This window comes from Crocodylus siamensis, chromosome 3 (genome assembly GCF_052110815.1).
Source record: "Crocodylus siamensis isolate JL-2025a chromosome 3, ASM5211081v1, whole genome shotgun sequence".
NCBI lineage: Eukaryota > Metazoa > Chordata > Crocodylia > Crocodylidae > Crocodylus > Crocodylus siamensis.
In genome coordinates, this window is record NC_143397.1 from 115,197,181 (window position 1) to 115,215,093 (window position 17,913).

Genomic DNA, 17,913 nt, shown 5'->3' on the forward strand with positions numbered 1-17,913 from the left:
AATTGTCTCTTACTGAAGCAGGGTAGATTAATCCCACCTCTGAGATTTTCTCTGCAGTGTAACAGAGAACAATACAAAGTCATGTCCCCATGGGGAATCCATCTGCATGTTCTTTGGATTTGTATCTTTATTTAAAGAACTGTGATGGACATGGAAACATCGGAGCATCCACAAGTAAATAGAAATGCATGGTGCTCTATAGTCAAACCAACAAAATCTTAGTAAACTTGAGGGGAAACTCATTATTTTCTAAGGTTTTAGTCCTGCAAATGTTCACATACCTGCTTCCTGTACTTGAGAAGTACCGTCGTCTTCAAGAGTACCCTCAGTTAGAAGATTTCCTCTTTTCCAGTTGATTCTTCCATTTCACCAGCATGAGTTCAGTGCTACCTGCACTGTTTCAGACCGCGAGTTCTTCCACACATTCCCAACTTCGCCACACACTGGATAGAGATTCAGTACCGTTCACTGGATTAGATACTGTGGAGGTGTAAAGCATGCTTTCTTTATCCTGAAAGCACTGGAGCCCAAGATATGTTGCTAAGGAGAGACATCACCTTTCATTTTCTTTGTACTGCCATAAAAAATGTTTATGGTGACACAAAGCAACAGCAAATGGATGTTCATATCTTTTATCTCACCACACTCTGGCTATAACAAAAGGTGCCTCTTGATTGCAGTGGTTGTCTATTTGCTTTATGTTGGGAGAGCACAGGCAGCTGGAGCTGCTCACACTCTTCCAGGCAGAAGCATCTGGTGTTTAAGGCACCCAGAACTGCACAGCCCCCAAATTCCCATGCAGGGTCAGGCCTCTCAAGCTCCCAGAGTGCTTCCCTGGCTTTCCCTGCTTCCAGAGATGTGTCTGGAAGCACACAGCTCTGGAAACAGTGAAAGTCAGGGTTCTCCACTTCCAGAGATTCGCCCTTTGAATGGTAGCCAGAATGTACCAGTTACCTCAGAAGCAAAAGGCCGCTAAGTTAGCCTCTTACCTGCTAAGGGAAACTTAGCATAGTGAGACCTGAGAACTGAGGCCACACAGGATTGTGACACCCTCAAGGCTACCATCCTAAACAATGTTTGTCACATGGAGGATGCATACCAGCATCAGTTCTGGAAAGAGTTGGTTTGAGCTCTCATCCTTGAGTGATTGCCCAGTGCCTCAAAGACTTGTGTACACAATGGCTGAGACCTGAATGCCTCTCAGCCACGGAGACGGAGGAGGTGATAGCTCTGGAGACGTTTTAACAGATATTGCCTGCAAGACCTCAGGAGTGAGGTTGCAGACAGAGGGTTGGCAACCTTAAGGGAGGCAGTCTGCCTCATCAGGAACTTTCTTGAGGCTGAACAGGCAGTGGGAAGTAGCTTGCTGGACAAAATAGACAGAGTTAGCAAAGCATGAACTCAAAATGAGGAGGGTCTCTTACAGCTAGAAGGCCTTTCAGGCCTTGCACCTGATCTGGGAGTCCTGGCCTGATCACCAAGGAAATAAGAGCAGGTTTAGCAGGATCTGGCTACTCATTTGGGAGTAGAAGGGGGCACTATGCTAGGCCGAGAGATAGGGGAACCCTCAGACTGCTTTATGTGTGGACAGACAGGTCACTGGTGCAGGGATTTTCCACAGATGGACTAAAACTACATACAGATTAGGATCTTTGAGGTCCAGACAGAGACCCCAACCACAGAAGCTATATGGTCCCCATGAAGATAGAGATACCCAGTTCCTAGGCCTGGTAAACTTGGGCTTTGGACAGGCAGTTATTCATGAGCATGGACAATGCACAGCTATCTTTCCTGCTAGCCATCTTTCCCAGCCCTGATGGCAGGAAAAAATTGCGAATTCTCTGATAACGTCCCCCCCGCCCCAACCTTGATTAAAATGAAGGGCCTCTCACTCCCCTCCCAGGTCCACACTGCCCTGGCGACATGTGCCCTGTGTGCATAGCAGCAGCAGGGGTGGCAGCATGGGTTGTGCCCCTCACTGCAGTGAGGCGGGGTTGGGACACCTTGCCAGGGCACAGCAGAATGTGCAGTGGCAATAAGATCTCCGTGGAGCCCTGCCTTCCCTGCCATGCTGGGTCACACCCGCTGGGCTGCAGAGGCCCCAGGGGAGGGCAGCAGTGTGGGGAGCCTGAGCCAGCAGTAGACAGCCTGTGTCCACCCGTGGTCTGCACACAGATCTGGGGGGCACGGGTCCCTCCTCCCCCTGGGAGTGCACACAGAACCAGGTAGCCAGGCTGGGCAGCAGCCCCAGCCTCAGTCCTGCCCAACTCTCTCCCTCCCTATGTGGGCCTCCATCCCCCTCCCTACCCAGCCCCCCAACATATCTATGGCAGCTGCTCTCCAGGCTGCCTGGCAGCTATGTGCATGTATGCACATGGCACCCCCTGCCTGACTGCCCTCCTCCTGCTCCCTCCCAGCTCCCTGCAGGCTGGAACTCTGCCCACCTGCAGAGAGCTCTTTGCAAACCTGCAAAATCTGCAGATTTCTCCATTAAAATGAGAAACCAGTGTTTTCTTCCAGTAAAGGGGAAAATCTGTGTTTTTCTCCATTTTCCATGGGAAATGGAAAACCCAGATCCCTGATGATCAGTTTAACCCTCAGTGGACAGCCAAGACCCTCTATCCAGGGAACTCTGGCTTTACTCCTAGCAGGAGCCAAAACCCAGTGCCTCTGAGGGAGGTTTAAAAACCCCCTGGCACATGTAGCAGAAAGGAGGGTGGGGGCAGCCAGAAAAGCCCAGAAGCATGGGAAATACCTATGCTAGAACATAGGCATAGCAGCTATACCTAGATCATCCCTGACCAATGGCTGTCCAACCTCCTTTTGACCACTCAGTGATGGGGAGTCCACAGCTTCCCTAGGAAGTCTATTCCACTGCGTTTTTTCTGGATATCCGATATAAATTTACTTTGCTATCACTTCAAACCACTGATATGTGTCCTTCTCTCTACAGCAAGAGAGAACAAGAGTTTTTCCTGTTCTTTACGACAGCCTGTTAAATTATTTGTAGACTGCTCTCATGTCCCCTTTTAAGGGCCTTTTCTGCAAACTGAATATGCCAGCTCTTCCAGCCTCTCCCCATATGACTTGCTTTCTAAGCTCTTTATCATCTTTGTTGCCTGCCCCTGGACTCTCTCTAACTTCTCCATGTCCTTTTTTAAAATGTGAAGCCCAGAACTGCACTCAGTACTCCAGGTGAGGCCTAACCAGTGCTGAGTAGAGAGGCACTATCATCTCCCCTGTCTTGAACCTAATGCTTCTGTTGATGCATCCCCAAATTGCATTTGCCTTTTATGAGTCGGCAGTGTGATGCAGCCACACACTGAGTCTGTAGTTTACCAAGACTCCCAAGTCCTTTTCCACTGAGCTGCCATGCAGTCAGGTGTCCCCCATTTTATATTTATGCTTTTAATTATTCTTCCTAAGATGTAGCAGTTTGCATTTGTCTTCATTGATCTTCATCCTGTTAACTCTAGCCTGACTTTCCAATCTGTCAAGATCCTTCTGAATTGTGCTTGCATCCTCCAGTGTGTTTGCAGTCCTTCACAGTTTTGTCATCTGCTAACTTGCCCAAGAAGCTTTCTGTGCCAGCATCCAAATCGTTAAGAAATACATTGAAGAGCACTGGGACCCAAGCAGACCCTGTGGGATTCCACTCCTGCAATTCTGACTCATCAGTGGGTTTTCCATGGGGAATACTAACCGACCCGGTCAGGGGCTTTGTCACTACTGTTGCAAGGGTAAAGGTCCTACTGATAGTCCACCCGGTAAGGACCACCATCTACCACCTCCAGATGGATGGTTTATTAGAGAAATTTAAGTAGAATCTGAAGGGAAGTTTGTGGCAGGTGAACCCTGACAGTGAAATACTATAATAAGAATGCATTACTCGGGGTCTGTTAGGCTGGGGATTCAGTCCTGTTGTTGCTTCTTTCATCAGAGAACAAACTTCTTGCTAAATCAGATCAGAAGATAAGCTGGAGAAGCAGACAGCGAACTGCATCTGGTAAAGAGATGTTACACATCCCAGGTTTATCACCTGAATCTCCTAAAACCTTGACAAGCTTGAGAAGTGCTGAATGCCTCAACTGCTTTATCAAAGAATACAGAGAATATGGAAAAAACAATTTAATGCCCAACCAGTGAGGCAGCTTTTGGAGCGGAAAGCCTGTCCATAACTCAACAAGAGGAGGCAAAAGGCCTACTGTATGTGTTTACCACCCAGCTGTGGAGGATCACTGGATAGATCATCCTGAAGCCAGAGTGTGTCATCCAAAAGGAGTTCTCCTGAATACTAGAGTAACTATGGGAGATATTACCTCCTTGGTGTCCGCTTTAATCTGATTACATGGCATGCCCCCTTAACATGATTACACATAATAAGAGAAGCCAATCCCAGTCTAAGGCATTGGTACCTGGCACAACAACCCTACTCTCTTGATATCTGCCACTAGCTAGGAAGCTACACATGCCAACTTGGACTCCTTACAGGAAGAATGGGGGCTAGATATGGGAGAGTGGGTCATGGACTCCGCTCTTGAGGGAGAGGGGAGATCTATAACAGGCTGATCTCTTGCTTTAAAAGGGAGCAGTCAACTTGTTGAGAAAGCCCAGCTGTAGGCCATTTGCATAGGCAAGGAGTGTCTTTCTAGGAGTTTTAAAAAGCTCCCAGAAAAGCAGAAGAGGAATAAGCAAGCCATGATGACAACTGTTTGCTGCATGAAGGGGCTAGGCTGCTGTGTTGGGAGGCAGAGCTAAAGGGCTCCCCTTCTAGTGCCTGGGACAGCGTAGAAGGGTTTGGTTTTGTTTGCTCATTTGTTGCTTAAAGAGTGTGCTGTTTAAAGGACTGGCTGAGGAGCTCCTCAGGAAGCAACGCCTGCCTTTAGAAGCCAGCAGGCTACATAACCTGTTTAAACACCACCAAGCAGCACCTCACAGTCAGTGGTATCAGAGCCTAAAGCCAGTTCTGACAATTTCAACATACAGCCTGATGTTGAATTTCTACAAGTGTCCGATATAGGCATACCTCTGCTTCCCATGAAGTCAATGGGAATTTTACCCTTAGCTGGAAAGGGACCAGAATTAGGCCAGCTTTCACAGTAATGGCTGGAGGTAGTACCATTGCAGTGGAAACTTACCAGCTGGACATACAGGCAGATCTAGGATTTTGAAAAGCAGGGTGCAGATGGTGTGGTGCATCATCATACAGAACACAACACATTTTTCTCCAGTTAAAAAGAAACTAGGGACACTTGTCCATGTGATGAAAATTAGCCATTTTTGTAGTTTAATTGTCACATTGTACACGTGTGGCGGTTTTTATGATTTAAATGAGTTTGCTGCTTTGCAAACTAAAACACATCCGCATGTAGTTTAGTTTGCAATGTAGCTATTCATAACATTTCAGCCTTTGACAGCTCCCCCCCTCCACCACCACCCCAGTACAGAGATGCAGGCTGAAGGCAGAAGCAGCAAGGGGCCTGATCCTTGTTTTTTTTTCCCCCCAGAGTCTGCCCAAGGGCTGTGGGGGACTCCAGTTCTTCCTTCCGTGGTGGCAGAACCCCCTGAGGCCACCCGGGTGGGCTGCTAGTGGGCGAGTGCTTCCCCAGCTCAGGCTCAGGGAACAGTTGGCTGGGTCTGGGTGCTACCTGTGAGCTGGGACAGCACCTGCCCGCTAGCTGCCCATCCAGGTGGCCCTGGGGGCACCACCACCATGAAGGGAAATTCCAGAGCCCCCACAGCTCAGGGCACACTGGCAGCTTGCCTCCCAGCAGCAGGAGAGGTGGGAAGGCTCTTGGAGGGGGGGAAAGGATCAAGCCCCTTGCCGCGTTTTTTCTCAGCAGAGCCTGCTTGCATGAGCTGCTGCTGGGTCGTGCAGCCCCTGAGCTGCAAGGGGGCCTAGTCCTTCCCTCCACGGTGGTGGTGCCCCACAGGGCTGCCTGGGAAGGGTGCTAGCTGCATGGGTGCTGCCCAAGGTCACAGGAAGAACCCACCAGATCCAACTTTGCCCTGAGCGTATGCAGGGAACAGTGCCCAGCAGGCTTCCAGAGCATGGGCTGCCTGCGAGCTGGGGAAGCACTTGTGCAGCTAGCATCCTGCCCGGAGGGTCCTGGGGTGGGGCACTGCCAATGCAGAGGGAAGGACCGTGCCCCACCACATCTCAGGGGCTGCTCGGCCTGGTGGCAGCTTATGCAATCAGGCTCTGCTGAGAAAAAGAGTAGTGAGGGGCCTGGTCCTTTTTTTCCCCACCTGTAGAGCCTGCCCACCTCTCCTGTGACTGGGGGTGACCTGCCAGTTGGCTCTGAGCTGTGGGGAGCTCCAGATCTTCCCTCCAGAGCAGCGGTGCCCCCCGGGCAGTACCTGCCTGATAGCAGCCCACCTAGGTGGCCCCAGGGGGTGATGTCACCGTGGAGCAAAGGCCCAGGGCCCCCACAAGTCAGAGGCTGCTTGGGCCCCTAGTAGCTCACCCCTCAGTCTCTGCAAAGAAAACAAACAAAAAAAAGGATTGGGCCCCTCACCATAACAGAGAGGGAAGTTCCTGAACGGAAATGGTTTTAATCATTACAATTAAAAACCCACCATTTCAATTTAGGAAACTAAACCTCCCTCACATATACAAATGACCTAGAAGCTTCACTAATAAGCAAGAGTCCTCAATCTATAGTATTCAATTTAAGATTAAAGCAACAACAACAAAAAAAACCAAGACAAGAAAACCCTTCATTAGAACGTACATTTATTTGCTATAGCATATATTTTATGTAAAAACACAACAAACTAGGCAAAAATACTCAAAAGATGTTGCTTCATTAGTCCTGTAATCATTATAGTTACATGTATCTCTTTCAAATTAATAAAAAAAATCTAACCTTTTTCAACATCTTTACAGTGCATCCAATGCTTCACTGAAAGTTATTTCTACACCTGAGCTAACATTCACATGAGTTAAGATTTCCACACCTGAGTTAATGTTTTTATCTAGAGTTAAAACAAAAACAGTCTGCAGGGCTGTTACTAGAAGCAGCTAACAGCCAAGCTGAATTGCGGAAGTAAAGATAGCTTGAGTAGTGGAACCATTAAAGACCATTAAAAAGGAAAGAGGTTGTTAAAATCTATGGAATGAAGAGTTTAGAAGTATTCATGTAGATTATAATGAGCCATGAAGTCAACTGACTCCCTGTAACAGAGCACAGGGTGTACTGTGTTACTTGCAGGGGCACAAGCAGCAGCAAGGCAGCTTGCAGCTGAGTGCAATCCCAATTGGGAACAACTGCCTCATTGGTAACAGGGCCCAGCTGTGCCCTATAAGAACAGGGGCTCTGAATTTCAGAGTCAGCAGCAGTTTGCTGCTAGCAGCCAGATTAACAACCTGGCTGGGGCTGCTGCTTCTGACACTTTGGTGATAAGGGCAAGAGCCATGGGGATAGCAGGAGGCTCCTGGTTCTGGGGCATGACCTAAAACTACACCATGCTAGGGCTGGATGGCATAGTGGGGCTGCTTGTGGCAGGGCAGCTTCCAGGAAATGCTACATCTGGGGCCTCCCCAGTGAAGGGCGAGTATGGAGTGCGAGAGCCTCAGCCCCCACTGCCTTGTGGGTGACCCTGTGGAGGGGAAAGGCTAGGGGAGCACACCCTGAATAAGATAGCAAGAGTCCAGACTCACGGTGAGTTTAGAGGCAGGGCCCTGGGTCAGGAAGGGACCTGGGGTAGTGCCCAGACTCACTGCGAGCTCTGAGGCTGCACTAAAGGAGCCAGGAGTGAGGCTCCAGGAAGGTGGGGCCCTGAGCTTTCCGGGAGCTATACAAGAAGCTCCTGGGGCAAAGGGATTAGGGATTGTTGAGGCCCAGTGGAGGGCAGGGGATAAGCCTGGGGATAGTGAGAAGCCCAGTGTGGGGCATATAGGGCTTGGAGCACAGAGTGGGGCTTGTAGCCCTGAATTGGTAGGGGGCTGGGATCCCTGAGTAAAACTGGGCTGGGAGCTCAAGGAACATTAAAAGGCTGGGAGCCCAAGTGATTGAGTGGTTGGGGTTTAGGCCAGACAAGCAGGCCAAATGCTAGGCTGGGTGTGAGGCTACAGATGTCACCTGTGAAGCATGGGATACAGTACAAGGGTTGTCAGAGTCATGTATATCAGCCCTTACCATCAGGGCAAGTATGGGCAGTTTCCCGCCTTGTTAAGATATATCAATCATTATCATCAAGATGCGACAGGTGAGGTAGGCAGGGGGTTTGCCCAGAAACAAGTGGGTGGGTCTACATTTAGACCAGCCCTGGGACACCCACTTATTACAATCCCTCACTGCTGCCTGAATAGAAATGCTACTGCCACTGACAGGCAGTTGGTTTTAAACTTTGGGTGGACCAGAAGTCAAAGGGGATGTGGCTACACCACAGCACCTCCCCCCCAAGATTCCACCCCTAGTTGTACAGTGCTTTTATGACTGAAACATATGTTCCAATTAACCCCATCTAATGTTGGAATCTATTGATATTACATGGCCTTGATGGATACTTCAATAACAGTAGGATAGCACTGAATGAAAAACAAACAAATAAATAAATACATGATTCTTAACTCTTGAATACATACAAAATAGTCACTTAGCTCTATTCTTTCTTCACAGAAACAGAAATCTCTCACTGTTTCTGTGAGCAAATATTTTCTACTGCCAACAATTGTCTTCTTTCAAAAAAAAGAATAATGTGCAAAACATTAAATATACCAAATATTATCTTACAGAAACTGTAGAAGACCCTCTGCAAAAAAGGCCTTGTTAACTGGCTCATTGCCAGAACAGAAACTCCTGGGCGAAATGAACTCCTGGGTGAACTCCAGTTTGGCATGTGCAGGTTGGGCACAGTACAGAGAGCCCAAGCAGTGAGTGACATTTGCTGTGTACTCTGCAGCTATATTCTGCAGAGGCTTTGTTTCTATCACAAAGTGGTAAGGGATAAAGGCAGGCTAAAGGTCTGGGTGGTGGATCCATAACTATGATAAACCATGGCCCAAACCATCCTTGCCTCATCCTTCCCTAAGCATTCTGTCCCTCTCTAGCCCTATGTCAAGCCAGTTAGCTCACACTTGTAGCAAAGATGTGCTTGGTCCTAGATAGCTGAACTGTTTAGCTGGTTTAAAATTTACTTGCAGCAATTCTCTTAAATTAGATTGGAAAAATATACTCCATTAATAATATGAAACCATTCAGATCTTGTTGCACATTATTAAAATCTTTGACATTAAAAGACAAACCCAATTTTAAATTCATTACTTATAAAATGTTAATAACAGTTTATTGAACCCAACAAAAATCTAAGAGGATGGAAGTAAGTTTTCAGGGTTTTGAATCCAGTGTAAATTCTTCTAAAAAATTATTACAAGTACTAAAGACCCTGAGGGGTAAAAAAGAACAATAGCCTATAAATCAATATGGATTTAATGATAAGTTTTCTACTTTGTTGGACAAAGTCTGTGAGTAATTCCATGCTTAGTCTGATTGGTAAAGAAGGTAGTTTTTAGGGGTTCACTGATAGAGATATTGGGGCCCAATACCGATAGCCAATATTTAAGAAGGCATGTCAGCCAATACTGATCCGATATCCAATACAGCTGCCATCAGGTGGTAAATCCAGTGTGGTGAAAGGGGAGGGGAGGGGTGTTGATCAACACCCCCTGCAGTGAGGGAGGGGGAAGGTGCTTTCTGGGTGGGGTGGGGGGTCACAGGACAGAGCCACGGCTTGTGGGGTAGGGGGCAGCTCCCGCCACTGCTTCCAACCTGGGAGGGTAGGGAAGTGTGCCACCAGATCTGCACGGTGCAAGGTGGGCTGCAGCTGCGGGGTGGAGCCAGAGTTGGCACTGTGTGGAGCTTTTCATGCTGGGGGCTGGGCTCAGAGCGGGCTCCAGCAGTGCTAGGAAGATGCTGCAGCCACCCCAAATTTCACTACAGCTCTGAACCCAGCTCCAGGCGGGAAGAGCTCCGCACAGCTCTGGCTCCAGCTCCACCCTACAGCCCACCCCAAACCATGCACAGCCCCCCCCCACCTCAGGTTGCAAGCAGCAGTAGGAGCTGCCCCCACCCCAGAAACCACAGCTCTATCCCGCACTCCCCCTGCCCTGGCTGGGCAACACCTGCCTCTGTCCCCTCCCTCACTGCAGGAGGCGTTGATCTGCCCCCCCACAACCCTTCCCTCCCACCTCCCCTTCCGACTTACCAGCTGGAGGCAGCTGTTCACACTGCCGGCTCTGCTCTGCACTGCACTGCAGCTGCGCACAGCATGGGCATTTACTCACCCTATAGGGCTGATATCTGATATAGACAATTTTCTTCATATCGGTACTGATCTGATATCGGACCAGTGTATCAGTGCACCTCTAGTAGTTTTCCATGTAAAGTGCTTGGAGCAGCAAAGAGTGCAAGTGTGAGATACAGAACACAGAAACAATCAAGTAGAAGACAACTTTTCCAATATCAATGTGCTTATAAATAACTATGTAGTTTGTCCTAAAATCAACAGAGCCTTAGTTGAAGTGTTGAATGCTTCAGAATTTCATTTAAGGTCAGTGACTCACTCTTGTAGTGCTCAAGGCCCTGCCACAAGTGTTCTATTTTTCAAGGAGCTTTACACCATCCTGAATGCTCTTTTTCAGGGGAAAATTTCCTTTTAAAAATGTACAAAGCCTTCAAAGAATGTGGTGGAGTTTGTGCATGAGAAATCCATGAAAAATCTCTTTACTTCCTTTCTTGAATTACAAGGTTCACATCACAGGGATTACAGGAGGTGGCTAGATGGTGACAAAATAATGATAACTATGAAGCGGCGAGTTTGAATTATATATGCAGGTGGAAAAGATCTGAGAATTTGTAACGATAAATAAAATGTTATTAGACTTCTACAAAAAGAGCTTTCATTTTTTATTTAATTTTATCCAAAGTATCTTTTACAAAATACTAATAAAATAATTTTTAAAACCCCACATAAATTACATCCTTATTCTTGTTGTTTCTCTGTACTCCGGATTGTACCAGGTTTGCTGCAAGTGCCATGTACTTATAATGATGGTTTTTTGTGGAAGGGCTGATTCTGTGCCTTACCAAGTCTGTGTGAGATTTGCTACTGTCTTCAATGAGGCATGTTTAATAGGCCCATGCAAATAAGGAAGTATTTGATTCAGATTCAGCCGATTTAGAGGACAGTGATTCAATTTGGAGATTGGGATCATTGTCCCAAATCGATTTGGCCAAGGTGCTGATTTGGAGCGATTCAGAGGTTTTGCTATAGACTATACTGGGGAATCACTGAAATACCTATAACTTTGTCAATTTGGGGCTGATGTGGATAAAAATTGTAGAGATGGTAGCCCCTTCTGTGGATATGAAGCCTGCCAAGTTTCAAGGACATAGGTACAGGGGTTTCTGGGAAACTACCTCAAGCTGCTGACAAGAACAACTCATCTCACTTGTGTGTGTTAAGGCACTGCAGGCATGGTAGCCCCTTCTGAGGCCATGAAGCCTGCTAGCTTTCAAGAAGATAGGTGCAGAGGTTTCTGGGAAAATGCACCTCAAGCTGCTGAAAAGCAAAACTTGTGACACGGGTGACTGTGTGTGTGTGTGTGTGTGTGTTAAGGCACGCCCTCACTGGTGCTAGGGCCTCTACATGACACAGTACTGTACCCCAATGAGGTCTCCTCCTCCCCTACATCCTCATCCTGGCCCACCTCTTTAAATAACAACAGGTAAAATAATAACTTAGTGAGCAGCAAAGTAGCACCTGCAGCATCTTAGGCAGCCAAACTGCCACAGAACCTTTCTTTTCTCTCCTACAGGAGCTTCTTCTCCAGCAGCTGCCAGAGAAGTCTCCCTGCCAGCCCCAGCCCTGGGGCTTAGATGTGCCCAGGACCCTGCATCCTTCTGGTTAGGTGGGAGGGATGTTGGTCTAAGGACATGGCACTGGCAGACAAGGTTCTTTGGCTCAATCTAATCTGGTATCTTTTAGCAGACCAACTGAATAGTTACAGAAATATATCTTAGCAAGGTTTCGGGTTGAAAAACCCTTTGCTGGACTGAGGAAGCACCAGCAGTATGTGTGTGTGCTGTTCCTCAATGGAAAGAATAGTAAAGAAGCCAGAGGCTGGCATGCAATGCAGGGAAGAAAACCAGTCAGTGAAAATAGAAATGGAGGCATCAGGGGGTGAAGTACAGACTCTGGGGCGGAGGGGGTGGGCAGGGGGAATGTAGCAGCGCAGGTAAAAGTGGAGAGGTACTTGGGGAGTCAGATGTCTGGCAGGTTGTAATGTTTCAGAATTCCAATGTTTATATTGAGTCCGTGAGTTTCTGTACCTAGGAGGTTGATGAAGTTCAGTTTATAGGCGCATCTGTGTAAAGTGGTAAATTCAAACAAGCACTGAACCTCACTAACCTTGTCACCAGAAGCCAACTTCCTACAGCTCAAAATACAAAACCTGCCAACATATCTCAGTACCCCCACAAACTGCACAAGAATCTATCAAAGACAACAATACCCAACCACCTGAGGGGGCACATTTCTCTCCAAAAAAACACTCTGTATCCACTCTCTCAGGCCTAATCCAAAAAGGGAATTTGCAAACCACTTTTCACAGCCAGGCCTATGAACTTCACTTCATCAGCCTCCTAGGTACAGGAACTCATGAACTCAAAATAGACATTGGATTTATGATATACTACAACCTGCTGGACATCTGATTCCCCAGGTACCTCTCCACTTTTACCTGCTACATCCCCCTTCCCCTGTAACCCCAGCCTGTCTCTCACCCGCTGATGCCTCCATTTCCATTTTCACTGACTGACTTTCCTGCCTGCATTGCATGCCAGCCTCTGGCTTTTTTACTATTCCTTCCATCGAGAAACAGCACACACACAAGCTGCAGGTGCTTCCTCAGCCCAACAAAGGGTTTTTCAACCCAAAAGCTGGCATCCCAGGCAGCTAAGCTGAGCTCACCTGGAGCCTCACAACTCCACTGCAACCAGCAAGCCTCAGGCCTGTCAAAGACTTGATGGGTCAGGGCTTTCCCCAGCCAGGACTGTGTGCATGCATGCATGTGGTGGCTGGAGGTTATGGTGCCTCCTACCAACTTTTCACCAGATCCTCAGTTCTGGCATTTCCTGGGGCTGCCACACTGCCAGCAGTCCCACCAGGCCTCCTGACCCTGGCAGAGTGCAATTTTAGTGGTTATGCCCAGGACTAGGACCTCTCCTCCTTCCCCCATAACCCCAGATCATACCTCTAAGTTCATCCGGGCACAGAAGCTCAGCAGGGACATTGTTAGACCCTGACTCCATGAGGCGCCCAACAACTAGGAAGGCGATGGTCCAATTACTCATAGATCCTGTTGCTCATTAGCCAGAGCAGAGCAGGGAGCAAACACCAGCACACATTGCTCACAACAGCCTTATTCAGAACGGAGACAGCTTCAACTAGCTCCCACACCAACAGAATATGGGGAGCCGCACTGCACAACAGTTTTTTCCAATATTTATATACCTTGGTTCATAAATATTAACATTTATTCCACCTTGTTCCACCTCTGGTTCCAGCCATTTCTCCTCCCATTTCAATTTCCTCCTCTGTTTACTGTTTACTTCATTAACAGGGTATTGCCAATGCATTTTATTCATTTACATGCATCTCTGTTAAGAGCATGTGTTCAACTTTTGACCCCTATCTTCTTTTGGTCACTTTGCAGTTTCTCACTGCTTCTTGCTGGTTTTCTTGCTGACTTCCCCATCTCCAAGGCTGTATCTTTGCTTTTGTCTCCTGACACTAGGTGCTTAACACATCATGCACTTTGCACCCTATCCTTTTGTTAAGAATCGGCTTACTTAAGCATCAGCTAAGTTAGCTGCTTTTAATATATTGGCTAGCCTCGTGACCACCAGCTTTTTGCTGAGGTTACCTTTTAATATATCATCCAATCTTGTGACCAGCAGCTTTTTGCTGAGACACAGGAAAAAGCCTTCATTCAGCTGCACACTCAGTACTCCCCAAAATTGATATCATCACCCCAACATCCAAAATCCATATCATTACCCTAACAGACATTTTCTTCCCCTGCTGGCTGGTGATACTGAGTGCCACCTCCAGCTCAGAGAGCAGGGCATTAACTAGGTTAAAAAAATAAAATAGAAATAGGTGCAGACAGAGTGAGGAGGGTGGTGCTCACTCTGTCTGCAGGTGGAGCTTGGGGAATTCCAGCAGCGGGAGTTTCACCTTGAGGAATACCAGCTGTTCCACCAAACCAGGATCCATGCAGGTGCAGCGGTATGTCACAACATCCCCAGCAATGCTGAACACCGTCTCGCTCGGAACACTGGTCGATGGACAGAACAGGTGTTCCCGGGCAACTGTGGCCAGATCCTGTCACATCTGGCTGCAGGTTGCTCAATAGGCCGAGGGGTTGCAGTCCATCAGCTCCATATCCTCGGTGAGATAGGTAGCCACCAAAGCCTTGGCACTACCTGTCTGAGGCTGGGGTCTGGTGCGTCTGGACCCCAACATTGAAGCCATGCCCTTGACCCACATTGGCAGCAGCTGATGTGGAGGAGACTGGCTGATGCTGAGATCCCCCTCTTCCACATCCCCTCACCTCTGGCCTTCTGCCTCCCTGACTCCGTTGATCAGCACCTCTGTGCAGAGATGGAGGGTTTTGGTGTTGCTGGCGCACTTGTTCCCCTTCACCCTCGGGTTGCACATGCCTGCCATCATGTGAACCGTACTGGACCTCAAGGGATCTGGCCATCTCCTGATGCCCTCCTTCAGCTGCCTCACCAGTGCCTGCATGTCTGGTGACAGTGGCCTGCCCCAGCCAGGAACATTGATCCCCTGGAACTTCTCCAGTTGGTTCTCAAGTTCCCTCACTACAGGGATCACCTTGCTAAGGAGGTCATCGCCAGTGCTGAGTGTCTCAGTGGCCTTGAGGATGGGCTTGAGGACCACCAAGATCTGGGAGATGGTATCCTGCTCAGCTCTGTTAAGGGAGCTGCTGATCCCAATCTCCCCAAGCAAAGCCATCTCATGGATGGCCTTCTATTGCTCCACCAGCCTTTCCAGTATCAGGTGTGTGGAGTTCCACTGAGTCTCCGCATCCTGCATGATTTTGTACTGTGGGATGCTGAGCTCTGCCTGTTTCTCCCGCAGCATCTTTTCCCCCTTGATGCTGCAGTGGAAGTAGCCTGCCACCTTCCTGAATTTTGAAATCAGCTGTGTGGTAGTGATGGTGCCATCACCAGCAGCCCTGTCCCTCTCCAAGGCATCCCTAACTATGAGGTGCAGCTTGTGCACCACACAGTGGATGCCAACAAAGTTGGCATCATGGATGGCCTTGACCATATTGGCCCCATTGTCAGTGACCATGAACCCGTGGGTGAGCTTGCCCTGCCAAATAAGCCACCCCTGCACCATGCAGTTCTTGGCCACTGTGATCTCCCTTGTCATGTGGGACTCATTCATCACCTTGGCTTGAAGGAGAACCCACCAACAGCCTAACTGATTGCACCAGTGGCCTGTGAGGGAGAGGTAGGTGTGATCTCCATCCCGGCTGCTCCAAATGTCAGAGGCAAAGTGCAAGGCTACCTGCGGCTCTGCCTTCTGCAGCTCTTCCCTCAAGTACTCCCTGCATGTCTTATACAGGGAGGGCACCACCATCCTGCTAAAGGTGGTATGTGCATGCACTTGGTAGGATGGGGCCATGAGCGCCATGAGCTGCCTGAACCCTGGCCACTCAACTAAGGAGAAGGGCTGGTCATCCAGAGCAAGCATCTCCCCAACGCTCTGGGTGACCTCGCTTGCTCTTGCAATGTGCCCCTCTTTGCCTGCAGCATTCCCCCGCTGTTCCAGGGTTGCCTCTCTCTGCTTTGGGGGGATGGGGACTTTGGAGTGAGCAGGGGACTTCCCTTTGGGCACACTAATAGTGGTGCCAGGCTGTAGAGGAAGAAGGACAAGGTGGTACTGCCTTCTGAGATGCAGCAGCATCACTGTGGTGGTGAAGTGTTTCACCTCCCTGCCCTGGCTGATCTGCCTTTGGCAGTGCTGGCAGATAACATACTTGGGATCATCTGCTACCTCAAAATGATCCCACAGTACACTACCCCCGCCCCCACTCCTGGATTGAGGGTAGAGATTCTGCCTTATCCGCCTCCTCAGCAGGCACAGGCACAACAACAGGAGGAGCTGACTCAGCTGAACCACTTGTCTCCACAGCCTCCTCTGAGGTGCCTTCCCAAAAAGGAAACCTGGGTCTAGGGGAATTTTGAGGGGTGTGGAGCACAAAATCAAATTCCCCCTCAGTCCCCAGAATTTCTTTACCTAGGGTACTCAGGTCCCCTGGTTCCAGATCCAGCGCCTCATCTGGCAGTGGGAGGCTCATGCTGGAAGATGAAATTGTGGTGGAAGAGACTGTCATTCTGCTGATGGTGCCTATTTCTGGTGTTAGGGGAGGTTGTTCAGGTGCAGGGACAGGTACTGCTCCCACCTCCTTGCTTCCACTGGCAGCAGAAGACTCATGGCATGCATCTATGTTTAAGGTGGGGGGAGGGACTTGCAGCTCAAGGTCTCCCGCTACCCCCTCTAGCCCCTCTCCCTCCCCTGCCAGAAGAGCTGGCACCCGCCTTTCTAGCACGCTTCATATTAATGCTTCCTGTGCTAGAATATGTGTCTGTGTGTGTAACTAACTAATAATATATATCTTCTTCTTCTCTATGATTGTGTCTGACTTCTTCTTCTGTGTTGTGTTTACTGTTGTGTGTCTAACTAAAATAATATCTCTTCTTTTTCTATGACTGTCTGACTTGTTTTGTGCTTAATAATCTAAATCTCTATCTGACTTCTGTGTTGTCTTTCATCTGTATGTAACTATAATTAATAATAATAACTGTATACAATTTCTTCTTCTTCTATGACTGCCTGACTTCTGTCATATTAATAATCTGAATCTCTATCTGAATTCTTCTTCTGTGTTGTGCTTACTGTTGTGTGTGTAACTAAAATAATTTCTTTTATGACTGTCTCACTTCTTCTGTGTTCTGTTCTCTTTAATAATATCTGACTACTTCTTCTATGATGTATGTATATGTGAGTTTGTGTAATGTATGTGCTTCCCTGCACAGTGATGGATCACACTGCCAGGGAAAACACAGCTTTCTTTTTAAAAATTGTTGGGAAAAAAAACCAAGAACAAATATAAATTGAAAGAAATGGATTGGATAGGGTTAAGTAGAAGGATTTTGGTTAGTAAGCTATATCTAATCCTTTCCAAGAACAGAAAGTAGCAGGAGACTGACTAGGTAAGAAGCCAAACCAGTCCAGTACCTTTCCAACGCTACTGCTCAGGCAGAAACAGCTCACAAAAGGCAAAGAAAGCCCTCAGACACAGGCTTATATACTATTTCTATGTCCCTCCTCCAGAGCACTGTGATTGGAAGGGGACTCAGGGAACGATCACTGTCATTGGCCAGCTAAAGATGTCAGTCTTTCACCCCTTGCTCCCCCTCCCTCTTCTTAGTTTCTGTTCCCCTGAGAGAGTGTCTTCTGAACCTCCAAATCTTTTCTGAATTGATTCAGAGCCTCTGAATCAATTTGGAGGGTTTTTTCCTCCTTCTGATTCAATATGGATTTGGTGATTTAGCTTCCAAATTGAGCCAAATCTTCTCCAAATTGAATCGTGAACTGAAGCTTCACACATCCCTAATGTTTAAGTCATTAGTTCCACATTAACTTCAGTGGGTTTGGGATTCTGCCCCAAGCCCCATAGTCCTGTTTTTAATTGATCAAATGTATATTAGATTGAAGCCTAAACAATAAGAACAGGATCAAGTAATATATTGTTCTTTTAAAAAATATAATGTGGTTCTTTCTAAATATAAAACAAATATAAAAATGTCA